Raw genomic sequence first — 6,442 nt, 5'->3', positions numbered from 1 at the left:
CCAATGTAATGGGTAAGAAGTACAAGGCTCTTCAATTCTTCTAACTGTATAAAGTAAATAAAAAACAAACCCCAAAGTAGTGTGGTCCATTTGACTTATTAATAAAGATGCTTATCTTGCAAGATTGTTGTGAGAACTCAATGAATATAACATGTGGGAAGCCGCCTACTGTCTCCACTAGCAGACAGGTGTGGACAAGGAGCCCAGAAGGCTGATGACCCTTGAGCCCTGGCAAAGGTCAGAGCTCTGCACCCACTGTTTAGTCCAGACAATGGTGGCTGAAGCAACTTCCCCACCTATAGTCATGTAAATCCTTACTGATAAGATGGTCCGCTTGTTACTGGAACTTGTCTGCCTAAGGGCTATGGGTGGATCCCAAACTGAATAAAATGATGGGGAGGTCTGAGCACAAGTGGAGTCCATCCTCTTGGGATGGGTTCTCGCCTGGCCCCCCCCCCCCCCCCCCCATATCCAAATTATTACTTGTCTCGTCTCTTTCATTTGTGCGCGGCCCCTCTTCCAGATCCTGAACCCTGAACCACGCGGGACGTGGAGGACCATAAACATCTAACAATAACATGCTAAGTACATTTTTGAGACGAACAAAGAAGAAGCATTCACCTACCCAGGAATATTGCTAGTGCTAGTGCGTTCCTGGCATCGCCACACCTCTGCCTGGGACTGACCGGGGCAGTGTCACGCCTGTGTCTGAGCCGGAGCTGATTTAGGGGTCACTTCACAGAGGAAAAGGGCATTTGTGTTTAGGTCACACACAGAGGCAGGTGGCCCAGAAATATTGTGCCAGAGAGAGCTCAGGGGCAGAGACAGTTCCTGCCCTAGTCGTCTCAGAGAGTGAAGTCATTTTAACTCCTCTGTGCAGGCTCTTGGTCATCCCTGGGGACATTTCTGATGCCACCGACAGGTCACCTATGGCTACTCACCCACCATTTCCAAGCAGCACGCTGACTCTACAGGGTAGACTGTGAAGACCTTGCCTTGGTTTGAAACGTAAGAAGTCCAGTCTCCCCCCAGGAGAGGATGCTAGAGACCCTGCGGGGCCTGCTCCTGGCCTAACAGGGACGGGAGGGGGGGAGGGAGGGGAGACCTGGGGGCACCCCTGCTGTCCTCAGGCAGCAAGGAAGCATTCCGGGGCGATGCCATGTGTTCGCTCTGGGTCAAGACTGTTAATTCCGAGGTTCTCCTAGGGAGGCCGTGCACCCTGGCGCCTGGTCTGAGCTCTACCCTACCGTTCGCCATCTCTCTCTCCTGTGGGTGGTCTGCAGAGGTGTAGAAGGAGGAGCCTTTGGAAATTCCTCCTGGAGGTTTAAGCTTTGATCTTGGAAAGCAGGCAACAGCAGCGTGCACGCTCCCCCAGGGACCTGAGGCTGGGACTGTGGCTCTCTCATCCACACCCTCTCTCAATGCCTGGCCTCTGAGGCTCGCTCTGCGCCCCTGCTTTCAACCGTGGGAGGGGCGTGTATCTTCTCTCTTCCCAATAGATCACGTATCTGACTGTCACTGTCCTTTTATGGCTGCCTTACTAACATGCACATTTAAAGTGCATCGGTCATGCTTCGTAAGAAAGCTTGTGCTTTTCAGATGCTCTGACTGTCCCACCAAACCAGCGACAAAGGGAAGAGTGGGGTTCTGCAATGTGTGTTGTCAGGGTTCCAAGTAAGAGCAGAGGCTGACTGTAAAGTCGAGAACACATCCGAAAAGGTTCAAACGTTTAAACGTATGCGTCTTGAACTGAATATCTTACTAGTCTTCATGATGCGTGCACATTGAAGCTCGTTTCTCAGATTTCTCTGTTTTAACCGGGGCCAATGAAACTGGATTATTTTACTTTGCTTTATTTTGCCCCAAATTGTTTTTGTTTTTATCTGTAAGCAGTTCTTTTGAGCGTGTCATGGACCTAACTGACACGCTGTACTGAGTGATATCAGTGGAGGTGGCAGAAGGTAGATGTGGTGAAAACAATGTCTGTATTTAAATCTCTCATTTTTTTCTGGATTTAGGTTTTGTGTTTTCAGCTTTTAAAAAAGTTCTTAGCAATTATTTTACTTGAACCTATTTTTTAAAAAGATGGGGTGACAGCAAAATGAATACTAGCCAACCTTTCCTTCTGGAGAGGGCCTCCCTCTCCCCACCCCGGCCCAGCTCGGAGAAGAGGGACTCCCTCTCCCCACCCCGGCCCAGCTCGGAGAAGAGGGACTTGGAGAAGAGCTGCTCTGAACCTGGAGCTTTTCAAAGCGTTGACGTGAGACCGAAGGACTCGAGGGAAAGAAACAGTGGGAGCCTGAGAAGCTGGCCAGCTTTTCTTCAAACCACCAATGAGAGAGACCGGCCTTTTATGTTCTCAGCGGTCTCTTTGAACAAACAGAGGCTCCCTGCTTCCGGGTTTTTACCTCGTCGACTTTTTTCTCCAGCATGAAACCTGTAAGGAGGCCACAGTATAAAGAAGCTTCTCAGAGACAAGCCAGGATATGACAGCCAGGGACGCCGGCAAGGCACGGGTGCCGTAGCTCTCGGTGAGCGGGCTCAGTGTCTCCGAAAAGAAAGAAAGAGAGCAATTCTTTGTGATTTGAGCTTCCCAAATAAATACACAACACAATTTGAGGTGACAAGAAGAAATAATTGTTTACGTTGTTCTAGATCAGTGATGGCGAACCTTTTGAGCTCGGCGTGTCAGCATCTTGAAAACCCCTAACTTAACTCTGGTGCCGTGTCACACATAGAAATTTTTTGACATTTGCAACCATAGTAAAACAAAGACTTATATTTATTTTATATATTTAAATGCCATTTAGCAAAGAAAAATCAACCAAAAAAATGAGTTCGCGTGTCACCTCTGACACGCGTGTCCTAGGTTCGCCATCCCTGTTCTAGGTTCATGTATAGCAGGCCAGGGTGTGGGAAGAAGAGACAAGGAGAGCTCGTCAGTTAATAGAGCCGCTGGCAAAAACCAGCCAAAGACCCATCACATTCCTGAAAGTGCATGAAAAGTTGAGTCCACGGCCAGGCAGCTATTTCAGCTCTTCCCCAGAGAGGAGCCAGCACTGGAGTCCACCACAGCCTGCACACGCCTGAACTCTCCCGCTGTTACAAACACCCACCCCCAGCAGCAAACTCTCTCCATAAGCCACTGGGCATGTGCCCATGCCAGAACCAGGCCTCTGCACCTTCTCCCGCCCTCACCTACAGCCAACGGAGATTCTTCTACAACAACTTATCTCTCTTTTTCTTAAACTCATTGTATGAAGGGACCATGAGCCCCAGGCAGGCAGACATGTCTGTCTTCTCCATCTGTCCCTGTTGCCGGTGGCTTAGGCTGCAATCTCCAGGACCTGGTCCCTTTTCTGGTGAGCATATGGTATAAACCATTTCTTTAAACAAACAAACAACAAATAAACAAGCCCTCTCAAAAGACCCATTTGGCCTTGTAGGGAATTGTTAATAAAATATATATTTGAACTATTTAGAGCAGAATAAATTTTATAATTATAAGGCATACATAGGTAATGTTGAATAGAAATATTAATATTTTGCAGTCAATTGTTTTGCTTGCAAAACTGTATTGCAATATTTTGTCAAGTAACTATTTATAAATTGGTATACCTGACATTGAGTTGCCCTTTTCTTTTCCTTTTTTTCTTCAGTTCAGGTGCTAAACAAGAAAAAATAAATCAGCTTGGTTGCTTCACTAACCTAGGATATGACAAGGTTGGTAAAGCTAAAATTTTAACCAATTATGTTGCGCTTCTGAGGTCTATAGTCATTCCAGTGGAAAATTGGTTGCAGTAAGTTAAATATTTATAGGCTACTCGACTTTTAAGAACTACCAATTCTCATATTTGCCTCTATAGCTACTAACATATTCCATACATACTGTTTGACATTTATTTATTCTTTGTTTTCCTTATATAAGTAGAGAACGCTGGGCTAAAAACTTGTATAGATTTACGACCATAATCCAAATAGCTTTTAAGATTAATTGTTGATGGCTTTTCTAAGAAGCTGTTCTGCCATCTGCAAAGTGGAGTGAATAACATTTTGAAGATATTCATAGAAATGCATGATTTTTTTAAGGCAGGTAAAAGACTAGATAAAATATAAATTTCATTCAAGAAGACAATCTATGTGAGCATCAAGATGTTATATATGTGTGTCTGTGTGTATATGCATATACACACAGATGTAGAAAAAAACCTTGTGTATGTGCATATATTTTATGCTTATATGTACATCTCCATATATATTTGAGAAAAATGATATGTGTGGAAAAATGAATGTGATTCTAACTCAATTTGTGCTTACTTATAGAGGAGTACATATTTACATGTTCATTTTCTCTTAGGGATGTGTTTGTCTGAATCTTCCCCTCTAGGTGGACACTAACAAATGTTGGACAAGCATATAGTCGATGGATTTTATTAAGGTGTGGAATGGAGAGGGATGGTAGAAATAGTACTGGATATGAAGTCAAAACAACTAGTTCTGAGCCATGGCTAGGTTAAATAGCCGAGATCTTTAAAAACTTCAATCCCTTTTCTGTAAAAATGGTAAATATATTACCCAGAATACAGAATTATTGGAAAGTTTAAACGAGATTATACCTAATGAAATTGCTTTATCAGACACAGGGCCAGAATGCGACTACCTTTATGCTATTATTTCTATGTCAAGTTTTGGAAATGTTGAGTCAGGATGACATGTGATCTAACTAGTACCTAGAGCAGTGACAGCGAACCTTCTGAGCTCGGCGTGTCAGCATTTTGAAAAACCCTAACTTAACTCTGGTGCCGTGTCACATAGAGAAATTTTTTGATATTTGCAACCATAGTAAAACAAAGATGTATATTTTTGATATTTATTTTATATATTTAAATGCCATTTAACAAAGAAAAATCAACCAAAAAGATGAGTTCGCATGTCACCTCTGACACATGTGTCATAGGTTTGCCATCCCTGACCTAGAGCAATGTATTTGGGGGAAAAGGGGGTGGTGTATGGGGCGGTGATATTTTAAGGAATGAACGTGTCTGTGCTCCCTTTCTGGAGGGCAGAGTCTCTACATACATTATTTATAATAATCCACATAGGAGACTGGTTTCCTCTTCCATGCAGGAGATTTATCTCTTTACTTCATAATTTATTTATGTAAGTGTGGACTCAAGGGTATTTATTTTATGGTGGGTTATAACCCAAATCACAGATTTTCCTGCTCTAGTTGTCCTAGTGTTTGCTAGCATGGGCTCTTTCCATTAGCTCCTGGATGCCTTCCGCCTGGTTCCTTTTTCTGAACACTTCCTTGCTTGCTTGCTGGCACTGTAGGATGCTCCATCGTGTGTGTGTGTGTGTGTGTGTGTGTGTGTGTGTATATATATATATATATATATATATATATATATATATATATATATACAATGACTCTGACACCAGCTATGCAGAGTTGGGCCGAACTTTAAGGTTAAGGGCGTTGTTTTCACTTACTTACTTTAGATACTAGTCACACATTTTGAGGTCCTCAAACCACCTGCACTCCTGACCAGCTAACTATAAATTTTGGGATCCTTCATTCACCCTCAGGGATCAATAATTCATTAGAACAGCTCACAGAACTCAGGAAAACATTATATTTATGATTAAAGTTTTGTGATAACCAAAGGCTGTAAACCAGAACCAGGCAAAATCAGAGACAGGAGGGGTGAAATCGGCAGGGTGTCCAAACATGAGTTTCTGTGTCTCCTCCCCACAGAGTCAGGGCACATCTCTGTCCTGGTGCATCAGTGTGTAACGATGTGTGGACGGACTAGTGCCAACCAAGAGAGCTCGCTTCTCGAATGGCCAGAGTCTTTATGGGGTGTCATTATATCGGTATGATGGATGGACTCACTGGCTGTGTGACTGAAACTCAATCTCTAGCCCCTCTCTGCTCCCTGGAGGGTAGGCCGCTATCAGATGGCTCCAAACCCTGATACCTCAATTGCAGGCCAGTCTCTGAACGGGATCACTTCTTAGCATAAACTATCAAAAGGCCCACCCAGGATTCACCTTATTGTTATACACTGTCAGGTGCCACCGTAAGTAACAAAGACACTTCTGTCACCTGGGAAATACCAAGGATTTAGAGACTGGGAGCCGGGGACAAAGGGCACCAAAGCTTTTGTGACACAGGAATTGATTTTCTGGATAGATGAATGTAAATGGTGAAATGCCATGATTATCCAGATATTTATCAAGTATGTTTCCCCAAACTGAATTTTGCAAATATACACAGGAAGCAGGTAATTGAAAACATTTTACAAGTCACATACAAAAATGTAAAGAAATAGGAAAAACACCTTGTAATTTCAATTAGAGAAGAAGATGAGTTGAGTGGACATAAAAATATATAGATTTGATACTAAACTATAATTTTCCACCTCTATGATGACCAACA

Source organism: Myotis nattereri (genome assembly GCF_964212035.1).
Source record: "Myotis nattereri genome assembly, chromosome: 7".
NCBI classification, from domain to species: Eukaryota; Metazoa; Chordata; class Mammalia; order Chiroptera; family Vespertilionidae; genus Myotis; species Myotis nattereri.
This window is presented reverse-complemented; position numbering follows the sequence as displayed.